This window comes from Dermochelys coriacea, chromosome 18 (genome assembly GCF_009764565.3).
Source record: "Dermochelys coriacea isolate rDerCor1 chromosome 18, rDerCor1.pri.v4, whole genome shotgun sequence".
Taxonomy (NCBI): domain Eukaryota; kingdom Metazoa; phylum Chordata; order Testudines; family Dermochelyidae; genus Dermochelys; species Dermochelys coriacea.
The window spans coordinates 15,833,804-15,855,022 of record NC_050085.1 but is presented as its reverse complement, the minus strand read 5'-3'; the positions used below and the strand labels follow the sequence as shown (position 1 = coordinate 15,855,022).

General features: G+C 47.1%; 1 protein-coding gene and 1 long non-coding RNA gene across 5 annotated transcripts in view; one reads left to right on the top strand and one right to left on the bottom strand.

Annotated features, from left to right (window-relative positions):
- Positions 1–21,219, top strand: part of ACAP3 (ArfGAP with coiled-coil, ankyrin repeat and PH domains 3) — a 160,001-nt gene that overhangs the window by 13,412 nt on the left and 125,370 nt on the right. The gene's annotated exons all lie outside the window — the stretch shown is intronic.
- Positions 1,568–17,764, bottom strand: LOC119845119. The gene is made up of 3 exons (XR_006276336.1): positions 17,694–17,764; positions 16,194–16,325; positions 1,568–3,173 (listed from the first exon to the last, which is right to left on the bottom strand). It is a non-coding gene; the product is annotated as an uncharacterized LOC119845119 (long non-coding RNA).

The window sequence follows — 21,219 nt, the reverse complement described above, 5'->3', positions numbered from 1 at the left end:
TTTCACTGTGTGTGGAAATTTTAGATGCAGGTGTTCTTTGTAAGTATTAAGATTATATTACATGTACAGTAGAATTTCTCTATGCACCTAGAGAGCTGCTGTAATAACTTCTTTGCCTCTGGGGCACAGGTAAAACCATAAGCTGTTCACACACACTTGTGTCCTGCTTTGGGGCCCCTTTATAGCCACGTGCTCCAGAGTGCTAGTTTTTTAAAACCCAAGCCCTCTCAGCGGCCCGAGCTCTGCTGGGGTAGCACTGCCCTGAGTGTAATTGCTTTAGCAGAAACCAGCCATCTAAGCATGTCTGAGTTCTTCCAGCACCAGTGAAACAGAGCTCTTTCCCACAGCCTGCTCTCTGTTCGCCAACATTGCCCCTCTTTGTCCTCTCTGTCAAACCCTCTTTTGGCAGGAAGTACGGGTTTGTCCCTTCACTGTGACCCAGCCAGAGGATGTAGGAAACAACCTATATGACAGCCCTGAGAGAGCAGGAGGCCCTCGGTCTCCCCCTCCTTGGCACTGCTCCCCTGTTCTCCTTGCACTGCCTGAGTGCTCGGAGTGTGGAGGAGGCTTTAAGATTCGAAGAGGAGGGGGTTGCCTCTGTGCAATAAACAGGTCTGCTAGAGCAAGCCTAGGGCTCAGGGGTGATGCAAGACTCCCTTATATTAATGTAGACGCAGTGGGCCAAATTCAAATGCTGCAACAAGTTACATATAGGTGTCCTTCGACTCTATGAACAAGAACGATAACAAAACATCCATTTCACAGATGGATGCAAGTGTGAGATCTCGCCTGTGCAGATTGCTGTAGTAATGTTCCCAAAGGCTAGCTTAGGACCTGATCTGAAATCAATGGGAAGATTGTCAGGGTCTGGCTCAGGCCCTTATTTGTTAGGGGAAGAGGGATTTGGACTGCCTGGTTGCAGAATGCGTAGCTTTCCCTTCTAGATCACCAAGACACACACAGAACTACACACCCGAGCCCATGTGTTATCTCCAGGCTGCAGCAGGCCCACAATCCCCCCAAGACCATTGCCTACTACTAAGCATATGTTCATTAGCCCAAAGGGAGGAGGTAGAGAGAGAGAGACCAGACAAGGCCCAAAGAACAAAGGATCTGCCACTTGCTATGGGAAAGTTGCTCCCAGGCATTCCCCCCCAACATGCATGCCATGGGCCCACAGAATGCCCCCAAAAAAGAGTGACACTGGAAAAGGGCAGCACATCAGAGCACTATAATTGCTTGCCCCAGCCAGAGGAGAAAAGCACAAGCTGGAATCTGGCAGAGAGAAGTGGGAAGGGGGGGGGAGGGGATGGGAAATAGAAGTTGGGTTAAACAAATAAACTGGGGAAGCAGCAGCGAAACACCAGCCTGGCTCTGGCCTGATGGAGATAGGACTGGAGGAAGCACCCTGTGAGAAGGGTCCCACAACCTCTGCCCACTGCTCAGGGAGCAGAGTCTGGATTCAACAGCCCCCAGCCCTCCCACACCTGCAAACCACTGAGGGGGCTGCTCCGAACCCAGCTCGGAGACAGGACTCAGGCAAGGGCCACCTCAGGAGGAACGTGGGCGACTAGCCAAGTTCCAGTAACCAAATGGGAAGCGAGAGAGGGCAGAAGATCAACAGCCCCCTCGGGATTGAGCCCTGTGGTTGTGACCCTTGACTGCAGGCACGAAGTTCCTCTTCGCAGGCCAAGACTTTGCCACTACAATGCCGGCTTTATTCCCCTGGGCCTGGGCAGCGCCTGGGCCACATCCTCGAGCATAGAAAACCCATTCATTTTCGCGTCAGCCAGCACTTGTCCAAACTTCCTGGCCCGTGATTTCCCTGATGGTTTTATTGTCTGTCCCGGCTTGGAAGCTTTTAAGCCCATGTCTGCCCCCATTTCATAAGGCAGGTTATCCCCTTTCCCAAGCAAGGCCCGGGGTAAATAAATGTTCAGAGTTGGAGGGTAATGAACTGGCTTTGAGGAGTGCTGCCTGTTAGCGGATGGACCCACAGATCGGGCGAGGGATCATTCACTGGTAGCAGCCAGAGCACTGTCCTTCAGCTGGATGGGTAGCGATGCACGTTTCTGAAGCCGAAGGATCGCGGTTCTAATCCTGGCTCCCTGGCTGTACTGGAGAGCGATGTTCGCCAAGCAACATGTGCCTAGCCTGTCATCTGAAGCCCAGGGTTTTGTTACAAGGGCAGGAACTCCTGAGCGCTGTTTTGCATTTCCCTCACTTAGTCTCATCACAACAGATCCAGGGCTTAGGGGACCTGGGGAAAGCACAGAACGAGAAAACGGGAAGGAGCGAGCTTCCATACCCAGTAGCCCTATGAGAGTTAAAATAAAATCAGATGGTTGGTGTCCGGCTACCATGGCAATAAGCATATCACACAATGAAAGTGTCTCCCTCTCCTCTGCAACAAGCTCATCTGTGTTTCACCTAGTAGGCCATCACCTGTCCTCCCTTCAGTGGCATCAGCGGAGCTGGCAGAATATGTAGCTGCATCCTGTTGGAAAGGGCCCCGTGTGTTACTCTGTCATGTTGCTAGAGCATGGAGAGCAATGAGGGTTTTGCGGCGGTGGGGTGAAGAGGAGCAAGAAGTAGCCAGAGACATTCAGCGCTCAGGGCAAAGTGAGGAGAGCGCATCATCATCCCCAGGGGGTCAGTCAGCACTTCGGCCGCAGAGGGCGAGACTGGGGCTGAGCTTGGCAGCCAGTGGTGCAGGATTGGCCTTTCACAAAGACAAAAGGAGCAGAGAGTCTGGGGAACCTCAGCGCCGAGCTGAAGCCCAGGAGCGGGCAAGGAAGAAGTGTGGAGCGTTCAGCGCCGAATGAGATCGCTGCTGGTGGAGTTTTGATCTAAGTGACCGACTATGGAAAGTCTCAGCTCAGGCAGCTGGAATCCCTCCAGCCCTGTTCGTGTCTAGACCCTGCTGGGCGGGCAGCGCTGTCAGAGAGATTGGGGCAGCTCGGTGCAAGGCTTTTGTTAAATCCATTCTGCTTTTCAAAGAAGGGCTGTCTAGCCTCCTCCAAGGAGAGGCACGTCCAGGGAGCATTTCCTGCTGGAGCTCTGTGAATAGAGTGTCTGCTATTTTCATGGATCCACATGTTCCCTGCACTTCCTGTGTCCCAGATGCCACAGTGCAAGGCTCCGTGCGCAAGACCCTGGGAGTGAAACAGATTCTGTAGAGAAATAGGACTGGTCAGTCCTGTTGCATTCTCCAAGCTAAACTGAAGTGTGAAGAAAAAACAAACAGCCCCAGTGGTGGGGGGAATGCACAGAGAGGCCTTACGACAAACTCATGCTGATGGGCTTTGTTTGGGAATCTATGTGCCTGTTTGTGGGTATGTTTTGGCTGGCCCCAGTGAGATCATTGCTGTGGAATTTGTCAGAAGGATGAGCTAGTGCCAAGGGCTTGAATTAGGCAGGTTCCTTCTCTCACTTCCTGCTCTATGCCACCCCCCTAGGCAGGCCTGGATGAGCAAAATGGAATAGCCAGAAACACATTTGCAGGTGAGGAAAAGCCATCCTTGTATCTGCCTCCACATCATGGGCAGCTTCAGGGAGCTTCTACCAAATTTCTCCTGAGGCATAGGGAGGTTGTGACCACAGCTGCCTCTTCACACTGAGCCTGCTTCACCTTATGACTGGTCTCTGGAAGGAGAAATCCCCAGCGGTCAGTGCCTGGAGGCAAGAGGCATAGGCCATCCTTAAGCTAAGCAGCAGCTGTCTCAGGTTGCCTTAGTTCAATCTTTGAGGGGGCCATTTAGGGATCTGGGTCAAAAATTGGGGATTGGTCCTGCTTTGAGCAGGGGGTTGGACTAGATGACCTCCTGAGGTCCCTTCCAACCCAGATATTCTATGAATCTAACTGCACTGGAAAGTACTTGACTACCATTGTGAGTACAACCCCCCCTGTAGATTTCAGGCTCCACATGTGCTGGCCTGCCTTGTAATCTTTTCCTAGGAGATTGGAGGACAGGACCTGGTGCACATTAACAACAGGGATGAATAGCATTAGATGTTAACCAGAGAGTTGCAAGGCTGCGCTGTTTAACAGCACTGCAGCAATGCACAAGGATTTTAGGACAGACATACAGGAGATTATTGTGTCCAACTGGGAGCATTTTAGGCAATTACCAGAAATGGAAGTTGGCAGCTTTGCAGCTCTCTCTCAGTTGGCTGCTAGGTCTGTGCTGGAAGTTTTTAGATCTCGATAGTGGTTTTTCTGGCTCTCAACCCATTTGGGACCTAAATAGAGTTAGAACCTAGAACTCTAGTAGTGAGCAGTTAGTTCAGTAACCTGCTGTGCCAGCCAGTGCTCCTCTCACTGTACATCACCTGCTGCTGTACTGATTTATCGGCATCAGTGCTCTCAGCTGGCCTTTGAAGTGCGCAGTGTGAAAAATCAGTCAGCAGCATGCTAACAGAGGACTTCTAAGTTAATTGAAGGCAGGGCAAGATCAATGTTGAACAAGAAGAGTGTCTCCCTTGCTGCGTCTGTGAGAAGAGAAGCTTCTCTGGGGATAGCACCCGCCTCCCCACGCAAAGCTAACCTGGATAAACGCTGTGGCCATGAGTGCGCGCATGCGCGCGCACACGCGCGTGCACACACACACCAATTGAACAGCAGAACTCTTGTAGGCACTCGGGGATTTCTCAAAAGAAAAGGAGTACTTGTGGCACCTTAGAGACTAAAATTTATTAGAGCATAAGCTTTCGTGAGCTACAGCTCACTTCATTGGATGCATTTGGTGGAAAATACAGTGGGGAGATTTATATACACACGCAGAGAACATGAAACAATGATTTCTGCAACAGAAGCACATGGTAATGGAGATTTCACCAGTAGTTTACATTGGCATCTGGATACTGTTCATCTGACACCACTGAAAGGTCTGCTAACCCAGACGGGACTTGAACCAGTAACCACATAGACAACTCTTCCCTGCATTTTATTATTACCAGTCCCGCATAGCCAACCCGTCCCCCAAGTTTATGTTGTCAAATGGGCCATTCTCTCCCACACACAAGCTGGTTTTTATGGAAATCAGAGTATTAGGTGGATTAAAGCAACCATGGCATGGTTGAGCTTCTTTCAAGATTTTGGAGGAAGTTGCTCATATTCAGAGGGAGAAGGGGAAATGGGTGGGATTTATTTTGCCAGAAGCTGCAGCGAGTTTCGCCCCAGAGTCAGGAAGACGAGTGGACAAAACTAAGTGATTCAGAATCCTCCTCGACAGGGTTTCCTCTTTGCTTTGTGTAGGTGTTGTGATCTGCAGCTTGGTCAGGGTTTGAAGACAAGAGACCCAGCCCTTAGAAAGGATGCTAATCTAGCTAGCTCCACCAGAGTTTGGCTGGGGGTATGGATGGAAAGATGAAGCGTGGGGGGGGTGCGGGGAGGGAAGAGAACAAACAAACAAACCACAAAAGAGGTGTTAGCATCCCAGGATGCTAGATAAGAGATCAATCTTTCATCTTTAAGCTTCTAAAGATGAAAGACCAGTGTTTTCAAACCTGCAGCAGTAGGAATCACCACAAGCCAGGATTTATATACACATAATAATGCTCCACACTTACATTTCCAAAGCATCAGTGAGTTAGGGGCTAACCTTAGAAGGCAATTAATGTGTCCTCAATGCCCACTGAATAGAATGAGAATTGCAGATGCTCATTGCCCCTCAGAACCAGCCCAGTAACCCTCACACAAACCCTGTGAGGTAGGTAGGAGAGTGTTTTCATCCCTATTTTACTCGCTGAGGTCAAGTGAAATGGTGAAAGCTGCAGGGCAGGGCTTGGGTGTTCAGGGTGAAAGATTTGGCTTTAGGATACAAGCAGTAGTGACTGTCTCCCCAGGTCAAATGCCCCTTTCTTAGTTGAACTCAGAGGATGCTCAAGTTGCATTGAGCTCCCTCTGCATTCTAGAGCCTCTCCAATCGGGTTTCTGCTCAAGGGGAAAGCATCCTTTCCCATTTCAAGGTACCTGAGCATCTTTCGGCACTTGGCAGAATCTAATGCACACAGATGAGCGGTGCTAAAGAACCCAGCACCCTGAACTTGCTGTGTGGTTTTATGGGACTTAGATTCACTTGCATGCACGATCGTTGCCGATTTGAGACTACAAGACATTTTACAGGCCTCCTGCCTATTCTGCTGGCCCCTTTAGGACTTTAGGCCAGTTTCAGCTTCCTGCCTTTCCACCAGACCCCAACTCAATCTGCAGCAACAGGTTCAAGGGGTTTCTTGAAGCAGAGTACACATGATTCAGTGACCTTCATTCCAACAGTCTGGTTTCCATTTGGATAAGGAGTCTCCTTTCTAGGCTATTGGCTCTAATCAAGCCCAGGTGGATAGTGATCAAAAGTGGCTGCTACCTGACATTAGTCTGGTGACCTGTGAGAGATGGGAAGGCAGGGTTAGTCCAGATCCTAGGGGATGGGTATTCACATGACAAACAGCACCATCACTACTGGCTCCACGGAGCTCTCAGAAGCCAGAGTAATTCAGGCTCTTCCTTCTGCTGTCACAGTTGGGCTTTAGCGGTGAAATAAAAGCTGGGCAGTGGACTAGAATTTAGATTAGGATTGACACCCGTGGCACACTCTGCAAGGGGCTGTGGAGGGGAGGGGGTTGTTTCTTGTATACCTGACATCTGATAAATGCTCAAGACCAGCAAACACTTGCCCATTAGCTGCAAGCGGAGCATTGCTCCGCTCCTCCCCTCCTGTCCTGGCCAGAAAGAAGAGATGATAGAGGTTGCCAGGCCAGCTAATGAGCAGAAGGAATTGCTACGCAAACAGGCCACACCCACTCCACTCATTCACCCATGTGCTGGAATCAAAGGCAAGCGTCTTCCCTCCTAGTCTCTCAGACAATGGATTTTTTTTCCCCAGGTCAATAAATAGATACCTAAAAATAACTGCATCCGATGAAGTGAGCTGTAGCTCACGAAAGCTTATGCTCTAATAAATTTGTTAGCCTCTAAGGTGCCACAAGTCCTCCTTTTCTTTTTGCGAATACAGACTAACACGGCTGCTACTCTGAAACCTAAAAATAACTGTTAATCACTCCAGCCCTCACACCACTGTTCACAAGCTATGTATGCTCTCTGCAATTTTCCTCTGAGAAAGCTCTGCCGAGACCTTGAGGCATATTTAAAGAGCCCACAGTCCACAGCAAGAGGAGACCTTCTTGCCTCCAGAGATGTGAGTGTTTGCCATGTTTCTGGGTTTATGGTGTGTGCCTAGGTTCTGCATGGCTTAGATTTTGGATAGCAATCCCGGAGCGCTTGTTCCGGCCACTAGTAGCAACATTGCTTCTTTCGCATGGTAGTGGCACTAGGTAGGTCTTAAAAAACAAGAAGATTGTGGGCAAGTTTTTAGTCCTCCGAGAAGGAAGATTCTGGCCAGAGCATGGACTGAAGCAGCTTGGATATTGGTCTTGCCCCTCCCCTAGCTCTGCAAATATGCCACATTTTTAGCTTGAGCAGCCCAGTCACTATGGGCTCCTGCTGGTGCCATAGGGAAGTGTTTTGGAGTGGCTCATTGGGGGAGACCAAACACGAAACCAATTTTTGCTTACGAGTTTAAAAAATAATCAGAATTTGAGCCCATGTTTCCAGAGGTGAGAGGCAGGTGGAGTGACACACTGCACACCAGCCATTCCCCTCCCCATGGCCCTCTAAAGCCTTGCCAGCCCTGTCTATTTGCTTGTATTATACATGCAGTAGCTTGCAAAAAAAAAAAAAAAACCTATCAGGTCAAGTGCTGCTCTTGCTCAGCCTTCAGAGCGAGACATGCACTCACCCTTCAAAAGCAGGGGAGGATCACGTGGCTTGGAGGAGGAAGCCTCCTGAGGAGATGTTGGGTGATTAAGTTGCCACAGTCACAGCTACACTAGACACTCGGGCTGTGGGTCAAGCTGCTCTTCTTCCGTCTCCAACCCCTTTGACTGTGTCCCCAGTGAGCCAGTTCTGTTAGGTGGGCAGGCATTTCATCTGAGCGCCTCCCAAGGGGCTTGTGTGCACAGGTATTCCACAAATTCATTGCTCCAGGCAAATACCGTGGTTAGGTTTTTAAGGAAGCTTGAGAATTTTCTGACCGACAGAGTATTCAGACTGACGCAAGGCCAGGACAACTCTTCTCTTTCCCCCACTCCCACCCTCCTGTGTCCTTATGCAACTAGCTGGTTGCATTCTGAGGCTGGTGGGCAACTAGCCCTGGTGGAGTCAGGCTAGGATAAACCCTACAATGCAAGTTCAGGTATTTTACTGAATGCTGCAAAAGCCTTTCCATGCTTCGAATGCAAGTCCGAGTGTATATGTGGGAGAAATGGGCAGTGATTGTGTGCATACATGCAAGCCATGTGTGTTGTGTGGGTGTGTGTAAGAGTGAATGCATAAGAGGGCACGTGTTCAATGAGTTTGAGCGGGCATATGAGTAAAATGTATACGTATGCGAGTGGCTGGATGGTTCCTGGGAGAAGATGCCATTTTTAAACCACTGAAGAAGCGGTTTTAATGTCAGTTGAATATTAAATAGCATGCCACAAGAAAAATTTCATTATGCTTCATGTTTTCCCACCCTAAACACACAAGCATCTCTGCTCTGGAAGGAACCTGTTTATGTGCAAAGCATTTTGGGCATTTTCACACCAGCTGAAGCGGCACAGAGGGTTGCTGCCAGGTTTCTTCACCTGTGGAAATATTTACTGGCAGCCCTGTGTTTTGGGGTTGGTTACCTAGATACAGTTTGACAAAGAAGTGGTGGCTAAACAGAATACCAGACACAGCAAAAGTGCTCAAACACGAGAACCAGAGGTGGCAAAGAGATACATTTCACTAGCAATGAATCCCAGCAAGCAGTGATGCAATTAAGGGGAAAAGTCACAAGTGTCCCAATACTTCTGTCTGATCAGTGCATCAAAGGAAAGGAAGAAAAGGGAGCACACAGGTGGTTGATTCTTTGCTACTTGTCAAGAACAGTATTTTGCCCTTCTATAGCATCTTGCATCCCAGATCTGACAACTCTACTGACACTAATTAGCCTTCACCACCATCATGCTGGGAGATAATGAAGTACTATTATCCCCATTTTACAGATGAGGAAACAGATTATGAGCCTAATTCTTCAATACTTTCGTTATGTAGTACATCATGTGATTAGTATCATTGACATCAAGGAGCCAATGTATGTTCTAGTCAATGTGAGCACAGGCAGCAGAATTAGGCTATTTGTGACCTAAGACTAGATTCCAGTTCTACCCACTTCAATACCCTCCGTTTAACATGGCCACACTCCCTGTCAGAGCCAGGAACAGAGAGCCCAGGGGACCTGCCTTCAACCTATCCGTTCTAGCTACTAGATAAAAGATCCACCTCACCAATGAAGGTTTATGGCCGACCATGCTCTCTTACGTAGCATTGCCTCTCTATGTCCAGGATAGGAGGTTAAAATCATCCAAGAGGAGACAGCACTCTTAGGACTAGTTCTTGGTTTTCCAAGAGGTCCAGTGTATGTGGAGAATGGATTTGGGGAGGGTTTCATCCTTTCCAAGTTAGCTTTCAGCCAGGCAAGATGTAGCCAATGAATGCATATAATTCTTTCCTGCATACCAACTCCAAGTACGCAGAGGTGGGCAAAATTCAGAACTAGACCACTGATGCATTTTGCTTAAAAAAATAAATGAAAATAAAGCCTGTTTTCCAGGCTAAAATTGAACTGTTCTTTACAGGAGTTGTATCAGTGTGGAAATGTGCAAAATGTCAGGACTTTGCACATTGCAGTCAGGAAGTTACCGTGCTCACAAGATTTTCTACAACAGATGTGAAGTTTCAAGGCAAGAAAACAGAAGACAAAAAACTTTACAAAAAAGTGTTCCTAAAACAATATTAAAAGCCCTATGTCAGAGCTTATTCATGCCACATTCCCAGAGATTTTGGGCAATGTTTATCTCCACCAATGTGCGGAATCTAACTGGGGAAAGTGCCATGGCTCATGTGGCTGGAATGGAGGCAAGGGTAGTACCTCTTTCTAGCCTTTGAGACTCAATTTGTAGGCCACTCATTACTTCACCTATTACATTCAGGAGCTGGAAAATACAAAAACTAGACTCCCAGTTGAGGTTCATCTCCCCAGATTCCCATATGCTGCAACATGTGGCTATTGAGATTTGGGCCGTGATCTTCAGCTGCCTTATGGGATGTTCTGCCATGCTTGCTAACCTCTAGCATCCCATGAAGGAGCAATTGTATAGAGCACTGTTTATTATCCATCCTCAGGGCGCAGGGAGGGGAGGGTCTCTAACACTTCGCACTTGAGTAATCAAAATACATAGGGTCCAAAGAATTAAGGAGAAAGCTATACCTTCCCATAAATCTGTTTTAATACACCTTTAGCCCTGACCTGCAGCACCTCTTTCTATTTCAGTACTAGACCCTCCCCTGACCTCTTTCAATTTTTTCAATCCTAACCTGTACAAAAAAAACCCTCCTGTATTTCAGATAGACTACTCCAAGGCTTTAGTGATACACCACCTCGTTTAGTGATTCAACCCCAACTTGAAGCACACCCTATTATTGCAGACCCATGCCTCCTACGAAGCTCTGCCAGCACACCTCAGTCTCTTGTGGTTTCAGTCCTGGATCTCACCCAATAGCTCTTTCCTTCCAACTCTCTCTCAATCCTTGGAGGGGAAAAAAAATCATGTGGCTTTTCAGTGAATGACTAATAGCATCATCTGACTTTCCCCTAACTGAAGAGCTCAGTCCACAGATGGGTTTCGTGACTCAGAAGAAGGTGGATTTCTCAACTCTAAGGATCCTAGGAATTCTTTGAAGAGAAGAGGCCCCACCTCTGCCTTTAATTCAGATTTAATAATCCAACTATTTGTGTTCAAAGCCTATGCCTGTTACTTTGATGGGCACATCCAAAATGACTCTAGATAGATAGATGGGAAAGGCAGAGTGCTCACCATCCTGAGGCGGACTTCCGACTTTCTCTTAAACTGTTTCAACCACCTAAACGGCAGAAGGTCAGACTAGGTGACCACATTGATCCCCTCTAGCTTTAAACTAGATTAACTTGTTAAATCTACTTCTTGTGAAGTGGGGTTGGGGGCGGGGGGAGGGATGATTACACTTTTGAATGTACAGGTAAATTGTGCATTAGGATTACCATATGATTTTACACACACACAAAGTGGAAATTCATCCCTGGCTAAGGAGTTAGAATCAGAGAATGGATATGTGGTTTAGGAAGAAGGAAGGTTGCCAGGACCCTCTTCCCCTCACCAAGAGCAACTAGTGATTTTTGGTTGCCCAACTGGAGATCCCTTTTAAAGAGGCTCAAATTTCAGAGGGCAGGTGCTCAGCACTGGCTGAAATCCAGGGGGTCTCAGTTTGGGCACTCAAAAAACCGAACCAAAAAAAAACCCCCAAACCCCCCACTAGTCCTTTTTAGAAATCTTGGCCTTCATCCGTGACCCTTAGAACATAAAAACAGTCAGACTGGGTCAGACCAAAGGTCCATCTAACCCAGTATCCTGTCTTCCAACAGTGGCCAATGCCAGGTGCCCCAAAGGGAATGAACAAAACAGGTAATCATCAAGTGATCCATCCCCAGTTGCTCATTTCCCGCTTCTGGCAAACAGAAGCTAGGGACACCAACTCTACCCATCCTGGCTAATAGCCATTGATAGACCTAGCCTGCATGATGCTTACAGTGGAATTGGAGGTCTCTTGGGAAAGTTGAAGCTAAAGATAGTGTATTTCACAGGGAGAGGTACGTGGGCTAGGCCATGGGGACCTTGAACCCTCTGTGACAGCGATGGCTGGTTTGTGCCTCTATCCTTATTAGAGCAAGATGTGATTGTGGGTTTAGCAGCAAATTGGATTGGGTCACTCCTTATCTAAGCTTCTTGCTTTTAATCACCCCCATCCTGGCTGCCATTAAGGTTCCTCCCCCTTTGAAATTTCCTATATTCCCTGGGACACAAATCTGATTAAGTGCAGGCTGGGGAAATGCCTCAAGGGACGGGATGCATGGTTCAAGCCCTTTCTGCCACAGAGAACAGCTGTCTGAGAGATTTTCCTCTGCAGCGGGTTTTGGAGGGCTTTTAACCCATTCATTCCTGGATAGATTTGGAGGTGCCTCATGCCCTCGTAGTGGCGTGTCATACCCAACCAGACGCATGACAATGGCCTAGCTACATGCGAGGTCAGTGCCTTGTTCTGATCTCACGTTCGCTGGTGAGAGTCTGGAGTGACCTCAGAGGCCATCAGACCTATGGTTGGTACAGAGACCTGTAGATTTGGATTTATACTGAGTAATGATCCAATTGGAGTCCCCATCCAACTGTCCACTACCACCAAAGGAAGATCACTCTCACCCATAAGCCAAGGAAGTCTTGATGAAAAAGGAAATAAATACAGTCCATGGATAAATATGGAGAGCCTTCATAAAGGACTCCCTCGCCCTCCAAAACTATAACTCCTTATGCCCTCTACCACTCTTATATGCAGCAGTACTGTTATATGCACCTTCCTGAAACTCTCCATACAGAAAAAAGGAGTACTTGTGGCACCTTAGAGACTAACAAATTTATTAGAGCATCCGATGAAGTGAGCTGTAGCTCACGAAAGCTTATGCTCTAATAAATTTGTTAGTCTCCAAGGTGCCACAAGTACTCCTTTTTTCTTTTTACGGATACAGACTAACACGGCTGCTACTGTGAAACCTCTCCATACAGAGACACTGCAATCGACATGCCGCAGTGCTTCGTGGCATCAATTTTGCCATGGCTTCAGTCATCAGTGTAAGAAGACTATATTGTTCCAGTGGGGGGGGGCCTCCTCATCTTTTCCCCAATTAAAATACAACAGCCTATTAAAGTAATGATCTAAAACAAAATAATCACCTTCTGCCTCTGCCCTTTTAGATTGTAACACACCGACCCTGCCTCAAAACAGATTATATGTCTGTACCATGCCTCCACATACTGGATGCTACTGTAATATAGACACACAGCCAACTGGGGTTAATGACACCATTATCATAGCTTTTTCCTTTCCAAGAGTTGCCACCAGGACATTCGTTGGAACTGCATGTAGACAGTAGTGGTGTGTTAGTGTTCCCCTCCCTAAACCCCATTTTCAATGTTAATTATTTCCAGGAACAGGAAATTGAATAAAAATTAGAGCTCAAGTATTTGGTTCTCTTCTCCATTTGTTAATGAGGGTACTGTCCAGTCTAATTTTTAAGTGTTCCAAGAGATGAGCTTCCATTAGGAGACAGTTCCACGGCCTAAAGTTGCCACTAGATGTCACACAGCTGTCTCGGACAGGGAGCAGGGCAGGTATTTCCAACGGATTGCCGTTTAGAAGGCCAGAAAGCAGCATGCTTGGTCACTTAATGTCCCCCCCCCCCAAACACATTGACATGTGGGACGCCCTTGTAATGAACATGACATTGCAGCAAAATCAAACTGCCCTCACCTCTGCTCCCTGTGCGGCTTCCAAGCTGGTTTGTTCCCCCTTTCTGATGCAGCGTCTGTCAGTCTGTATTTTCTCATATAGACGATGCACTGTCTCGCGGTGAAGGTTAAGTGCTCTCTCGATGGATATGGCAAGTGAGTCACCAGCGTGGTGTTGCAGTAGCATTGTCCATCAGCATGGAATCAGTGGGCAAGAATGGTCTACATGTGGGGTGTGGTGGGGAAAAAAAATGTTTCACCCCACAATACTAACAGGTGATTGACAGATTGTACTCCCATATGGCCCATGAGGGCAATACTGACCAGGTTGCTATGGCTTCCATTAGTAAATGCTGGGGCTGGTTTTTTAGTTTTTGAAAAAATTTCAAAGTTGGGGGAATTGATTTTTTGGTAAAACAAAGGAAGGAGAGAGGGATTTTTTGTTTTTTTTAACCAGCTCCTTGAGTTATGGTCGCACTGTTGTGGTAGGTGCCGCATGGAGGTAGACATATGCCTTGCCCTGAAGAGCAGACAGTGTAAGAAGTGAGAGTTCCTCATTTGCTATTCCAATGGGGCTGCACTTGCAGCAGGTCCCAGGCATGCATCGGGGAGGCAGAGCCAGGAGGACAAGGGCTGTTTTATTCCATTTTTGTGGCTCCTCAAATTCAGCACTGGTCAAGGGTTTAGCCCCTTTTGTAAGTTACAGCAGCCTTGTACCAAGCTGCTTGTGGAGGAGTTGGGTCATTCCAGTAGCCAGGAAGAGCCAGAGCAGAGACACATTCTAGGCACACATCCTACTCAGGGGCACACTGGGCTGAGAGGGGTTCCCTGGTGAGCAGATCTACTGGATGTACAATTCCATTATGCTGGCAGAGCAGCACAAAGGGGCTGTAAGGGGACTTCAGAATTGGGTCCAGCAAATCTAGGAGACAATTGATGAGATGGGTCATTGACTCCAAAGGCATTTCACATGCAGTCAGCTGTGACTTGCCAGGCCTCTTCAGCTTCTCTTTCCTCAAGCAGCTGGGCTTCTTCTGAGGCCAGATCACTGCATGCTTGAGAAGGCTCTTGCCAGAATCAGGTCAGACTTTGGAGATGGAGTCTACAGCAAATAAAACCCTGGGCCACACGGGATCTTTCCCGAACGGCAGAGCTCCGCCGTGGATTGCCAAGCTTGGGAAGGGGGTGCTCATGATGCTAGTCTACAGTGATGCTGAACATCCCACCATTAGACAAGCATTTCTTTTCAAAAAGAAACCCTCCCCCCCGCCCATGGTGGCGAGTGGCAGGGGAACAGGGACAGGGTCACTGGAGGGTGGGGAAGCAGATGAGAGTAGCAAGGATAGGGGTGGCAGGATGCAGATGGGACTGTCTGCTCAGCTGTGCTATAGGAAGCGAGGGCTAAAAGGATGGACCGTCTCTCCCCCCGCACATAAGCTACTCCAAGGGATCTTAGGAACAGACTCTTACACACGCGTCACTCATATCAGCACCAAACAAGGCAAGGCAAGTGGTGACAGCCTGCTGCATGCTTCACTTGTCCTGGGCTTAAAAAGTCCCTAGAGCGGTGACATCCTACAGAAGCCCTTCAGAGCTACAGACTCCTGTCTGAGGGGTGATTTGAATCCACATACCAGTATCTAAGCACTAGAGAAATGATACTGGGTGCATTTATGTCCCCACATAGAAGTGCAATGTTTAATTATCTCCAGCAAGGCTCTGAAAGTGCAGGGCATTCATCAGCTGAGTTTCATCCCCACCCGGCCAGTGTTATTAACCCCTCTTTACAGATGGGGAAATGGAAACCCAGGTGGACTGGATCAATGACTTGATCGTGGCCATGCAACTGGTTTGTGGCAGACATGAAATGAGAACCCAGGAGTCCTGTCCTCCAGCTTGCCAGAGCCAGGAATAGATGCCCAATCTGACACCAAATCTATTGATCTAAACACCAGATGGTATTTCTCCAACCTCGGTACTAACCTGGAGCCTACTCAGTCACCGCACACCTTGGGCCTGTTCACAAAGGGTTGTACTGAGGTGCAGGAAGCCATTAGCTAACAAGCACTGGGATTGTGGTGAGATAGAGGGGAATGAGTGATGTACTGGGGTCCTTCTCTGCATCCAAATTCACAAGTTTCTACCAAGTCATATCTGACTGCATGAGGTGTTGATGTAGTTGACTCGGGAGGCACCACCAGGATATTGCAATCTAGATGTTCTTCCCATGTTTGATTTAAAACCATCCCCCCATGTCCCCACCAAAAAACACTCACCACTTTCATCCACCTTTTTGAAATATTACAGAAGCCTCCAAACTCCACCCAGAAGCTGACAGCAGGCTGCCTCCAATGGCTTTTAGCTGCAGGATCTCCAAGTTCCCTTCTGGTGGCCCATCTAGGCCTGGCCTACCTGGGGAAAACGAGCCCAAACCCTGCCTTGGGGCAACCCAAGTGTGCAGGATGCGGGCTTTGCAACCCGAGGAAATGCCAGTACAGGATACATAGCTCAGCTTGTTGGCTACCTATACTTGCATATGGTGGGGGAAGGGAGCTAGAACTGAAAAATCTGGTGATGTGCTCAAGTGTTTGAGTAAATGCTGAGTCTCAATGGGGAGGGGAGGGGGGGAGAAATCAATCTTTCAAGGGAGCTTTTGAGACAACAAACTAGGGAAAAACAAGAGGCAGAGGGAGCATGTAACCCAGAATGGTTTGTTTGCTGACAGTACTTACATTTGCAGATGATCATCTGCCTTCCTAGCCCAGTTGCTCCACAGACTCCTGCAGGGTGCTCTCCATCATGTGCTTTCAACACCACAGGGCCTTCGCCTTGTCACAGCTTCGTCATCTTGTCTTCAAGATAAGCTGTAATGATATTTTACCTAAGATCAGAAATAAGGCTCATTCCTTTATCCTGCAGCAGACATGGAGACTCAGCAAACACCCCAACCAGTACTGCTCTTGCCACTCTCTGTTGAGCAGATGGTGCGCTTCCCCAGAGGTGGCTGCATTTTAAAGAAGAGCGAGAGCCCATAACGGTTTTGTGCCTCAGAAGAGTGTTAGGAGATTAATTAATATTCGCAAAACATATGGAGATCCTCAGATGTGGAGAACAATAGTGCACAGTGTTTTTAGTTATGTGAATCATGTTCTGGGGCTTTAAGAGTTACTTCACATTCTATTTTAAACAAGTTCTCCAATTATTTAAAAAACAAAAAACTCAGCTCTGGGTTTGAGCTAGAGATTTCCATAAAGAATACACCACAGGAGATCAGCAGGACTCCAAGAGATTGAATATATGATTTAGTCAAAAAAAAATAATGGAGAGAGCACAGCATCCATGTCTCTCTAACAAGCTGTAACAATCTGAGAACAGAAAGTCTGTACATAATATCAGCAAAATATAGGGCTGGAAGGGACCTCAAGAGGTCATCTGGTCCATACTCCCCTCCTAATTAAGGCAGGATTAAGTTTACCTGGGAAGTTTAAAGAAAATTTGATCACTTCCTTTCTTAGTCAGCATGGAAGTGATCAGATGAGCATGGAATTAGCATGACCTTCATTATAAATAGATTATAACCTGGCCAAACTAAACATCACCCCATCATATATTGGCCAGAATCATGATTCATCTCTGAACAATGCAGGTCTATGCTGTGTTCAGATTGCTGGAGGAAGCACTTAAACCCCAGCAATAGCTAGCTCAGGCAATGGAAGGAAAATAAAGCAGGTCTAGAATCACAAAATGCCAGGGCTACTAGCCAGGCAGTTCACGTCCAATTACCTGGCTGCAGACCAGGTTGCTTGCATCAAGTTTGCAGAGCTGTAATTATCTCTTTGCAAAATTAAGCTGAACCAAACAATTTCCAGGGCAGCTCAAATTCTAGCAACAAACTAGCTAGAGATGCCAAGGACTGCATTGCTTTGTGATATTGTAGAAGGGGTCATTGCTGACTCAACGTTTCCCCCCCACCACCACCCTTGTGTGCTAACGGGAGCAGGTTCCTCAGATAGTGAAGGCACCTTGTGCTTTACTGCCCTAGCTACTAGCAAACCTGCCCTATAAGGGAAGGATCTGGGTAGCAGGTCAGCTCATGGCTTTTCCCCTTTAGCCAGGTCACATGGGCCAAAGTCAGGTGCAGGAGAAACCTCTCCAAATTTGCAGGTCTGGGGACAAGGGCAACTAACAGGCTGAAAGCAACCAGTTCCAAACCCCTCAAAAATTTTTCTTACCAGCTCTCTCCAGATAACACTAGTCCCAGTGTCTGTCCCCATGAGAGAAAACAGCTTGCTGTGGCCCTCCCCTTTTCTATGGTCCCTGGATTTCTGCCCTAATGGGGCCATTAGCTACAGCTGAGCCCAGCTGCATTCCACTCCTCCCCCACCTGGGTCCCCTGGAAAGCTCTGCAGTGAGAGTAGACACCTGTGGTAGGTTTTTTTAATTCTTGCCCTGCCAAACACAAACTGGGGGTTTTATGCTCCCCTTTAGAGAGCTGGGGGAGGGGGGAGAGATTTTGTGACCAGATCCATCTCTTGGCTTTCCCTGCCCCATCTCCCCAGACCTGCTTTCAGCCTGGATGGAGACGCTATTTAGGTCTGATCCCTGTGGAAATGCCGCCAGTTTTGACAGGTTCTCTGATCCCTTCCCGTTCCCCCTGGCCCTAGGCTGAATGAAACTCACAGCACTGCCCATCAGTTTCAAGTTCTCGCTGGATGTTATTATTTTATTTGGATTTATGGTTTCCTGTGGGACGGGGAGGAATGTAAAGCAGCAGCAGCATTCCTGCTTTGTCACTTGTCGAGAAGAAAAGGAAACAAAGGTACCATTAGCAGAAGCAAGACTGGATTGTAATAGATGTTTGCAGGCTGGCCAAGAAACGTTAGGAAAGAGCAGAGCTGCTCTGTGGCTTTAGACTGGGGATCTTCAACCTTGCAGCGCTGGCTGAAGGGCCCAGAGCCACAGCGAAACATGTAATAATTGCAGTGCAGCCTCCCAACTCAGCCACATCATGCACAGTTCCACACACACCTTTTCAGTCTCAAGTGACTTTTATTTTAGCGGAAAGAAAAATCACAAAATCAAGAAGGAGAGAGAACGCAGCGTGCGTGTGTCCCTTCTGAAACAGGCTGCAGCAGCTCGAAGAACAAAATGGCCACTGGTCTCACTAGATGAGGAAAGTTCTTAGACAAAAAGTAAAGATGCAGGATGTAGAAAACAAAGGCAACATAGTCCGATAGCCTCGACGGCAGGGCATTTTATAGCCCCCTCCCCTTTGCTAATTAACTTTACTTATTGCAGGGGATCTGAGTTCTAATTATAGAAGAGCCGAGCATAGGGCACCAGACCAGGAGTCTGGACGGTCTGAGTTCTGTTCCCAGGTTTGCCACTCACCGGCTGGGTGATCTTGAATGAATCACTTCCTCTGTCTGTGCCTCTGACTCCCACTGTGTCTATTTAGAATGTAAATTATTTGGGGGCAAGGACTAGGTGTCTGCACAGCACCTGGCACAATGGGGCTCTGATCTCCTTTGAGGACTCAAGGCGCTACCAAATACAAATCACAACAATAATGTTCTTCTTTTGTTCCTCTTTAACTTTGGGAAACCAGCTTATTTTTTTCCCTGGGGTGTCACATATAGAGATATATTATAAAACCTTAAATCACGGCTCAAACCAGTATAGGGAAAACATAGCCCATGGCTTGATGAGTCATGCAAAGATATTAATAACCACACACAAAGAAGATAATTAACGCATAGGCAGTGCTCCTAATTAAATGCTTCATCCTCATTCATGGGAGCACGGGTGTGAAATCCTTCTCTTCCGCTTGCCAGTTCTTATTATGGGAATCAGTAACATTTGACTAACCTGTAGCGCAGATGGGACTTCAAACTAGTGCCAATTCATAAGGAAGAGCTGCTGTTTAATTACAGCTGGGTGGGAACAGGATCTTCCATTTTAAAGGGAATTCCACAGTTCTGAAATTTTTCCATTTTCGAAACAGAATGAAAACCACACACATGCACAAAATGTGGACGTTCCCATGAAATTCAATTAAAAAAACAATCATTTTGTGTGGATCAAAATGTTCCATATGGATAACACAAAAATCTGTGCTCTGATTTTGACCTTTTAAAAACGTTATGTTGTATTATATACTATAAAGTTTAAAAAAAACATCAAAAGTCATTTCAAAATGGAAAAAGAAATTGTCCATTCCAAAGCGGTCAAAAAGGAACACTCCGTTCTGTTTGTTTTTTCTTAAACAATTTTTTTTTTGAAATTGTCCCATTTCCACAAAGTATTTTGCTTTTGACAAGTTGACACTTTCTGATGGCAAAACGTTCCATCGGAAAATTCCTTACCAGCTCTAGGTTGAATAGAGAAGCTCATAAAATCAATGTTAACCCAGAGCAAGCTGCAATGCAGCGAGTGAGATGCTGGCAGTGCAAGGACTGCGTGGGCTAACGCAGCAACCTTTTATGTGTAATCACGCTTGCTCAGCCTTGGGCAGGAGAACCTGTTTCACAGGGTGAGTGGGGAGGGCTAAAAGGGGGGCAGGGGGTTGTCAGGACACATCAATTATTTGCAATGCTTTCCAAAAGGTGCCATGGGCCCTTCTGTCTCGGTACCCCCATCTTTGCAGGAGATGAGCCTGACACACATTAATGAAGTTCTCCTCGCAACCACTTGGGAAGTAGGGAAGAATTATTAGCCCCATTTTACAACTGGGGAGATTAGCATAGAGGGCCAGATTTGGAAAGGTATTTAGATGCCCATTGAGACAGATAGGGGGCCTGATGTTCAAAAGCACCTCAGGGCCTATCTCCCATTGAAATCAAAGGGAGTTAGGTACTTTTTAAAATCCCACTGGGGACCTACCTCCATCTTTAGATGCCCTAACTACTTTTAAGAACCTGGCCCCAGGAGACTAAGGCTGAGATTTACAAATGATTCTAAGGCTGTTAGGCACCCAACTTCTATTGAATTCCAAGGGGATGTGGAAATCTAACCCCCTTAGACCACCTTTGAAAATCCCAGCCTGAGCAGCTTGCCTATAGCAGGGCCAGGAATTGAACCCAGACTTCCAGCATCCCAGTGACTTAACCCCTAGCCCATCTTTAACCACATCCTTCTCCTCTGCTTGGACAACGCCAAAGACCTTTGTCTGAATCTCTCATCTGAAGGACAGCACCTCCCGTCATACTGTATCACAATGTCAGTATTGGGGTAATCATCAGTAGAAGCCATGACTCTTCAGCACTGGGGTGAGAATGCTACCAACTAGGTTCTTCTATGCTCTTCTATGACCTATATTATATTGGGCTTTAGTAAGTGCTGGATGCTGAAGAGGGGAATGTCTTTATTATTATTATTATTATTCATTACTAATTAAAAAACAATTAAATGAAAGAATCCAAAAATTGCTAGTAGGGTCCTGTCTCAAACCTATCCAGCCCTGAAATTCATAAGGAAAGCTTTAAATTCCAGCCTTATCTTACCCATCTGTTGCAACACAAGTAATACACATTGTAGGAATATGTATCCTAGTTATGTTGATGACTGGCCCTCTGGAAGCATGTAGTTAGATAGGCCCGAGAGGCAAACACATACTTCTTGGACATCACAAATCGATAAGCACTGAATGTATCTTGGCTTCTGTGTGTGTCTATCAGAGCCTTAGCCTGCAACACAGCTCTGTGCGTTTAGAGTTTGAAAAGTAAAACAAACTGAATGGAACTGCTTTCAAAGTAGAGC